The following is a 732-nucleotide window of genomic DNA, read 5'->3' on the forward strand; positions in this document are numbered from 1 at the left end:
ATATATATATAGGGGCCCATTCAAGGGGGAACTGAGTTGTTTGTGGTAACTGTGAGAACCAATCTCAACCAATCATTTTAATACATTAATTATTACATTTAAACAAATTTAAAAGGGTATTTCAGTCAATTCCTAAATTAAAATTAGATTTTAATTTTTAAATTAGAAGTGTTTCATAATATATAATTAATATTGATTTACATTCCAAAATTATACAATGATATTCAGAATGATATAAATCCAGGTTTTTTTTCCTCATCCATCTTTGTATATTGTGTTCAACCTGATTTTGTATCACAGTGTGTTATCCAAATTTATTATTATCACAATGTTTAGTGTACTTACTTTGTATATGTATTAGTTGTATCTTCTTGTTGTGATTCCGTATTATTGATGTGCACACTTGTGGTACATAAATAAATAACCAAGAGTATGTTTGAAGGCATGTTTATGGAATACTTCTTACTGTGTATCTGTATTAGTTTAATTTTATTGTTATCACTCTGGAATTCTTTAATTCCTGCAATTTGAGATGTGTAAATTTTAGATGTAGTTTATTGTATTAGAACCTGCAATGTCTTTGTATGTATTGTAATATTCGGATTATTATTATTATATTAGATTTAATAATTTAAATCTTTATGTTATTATGAATATTTTATGTGGGTGTGGGTGATATGGTTATTATGAATATTTTATTTAGAATATGTAGGTGTGGGTGACGTGGTTTTG

Source organism: Cynara cardunculus (genome assembly GCF_001531365.2).
Source record: "Cynara cardunculus var. scolymus isolate 2C chromosome LG 14, CcrdV1, whole genome shotgun sequence".
NCBI lineage: Eukaryota > Viridiplantae > Streptophyta > Magnoliopsida > Asterales > Asteraceae > Cynara > Cynara cardunculus.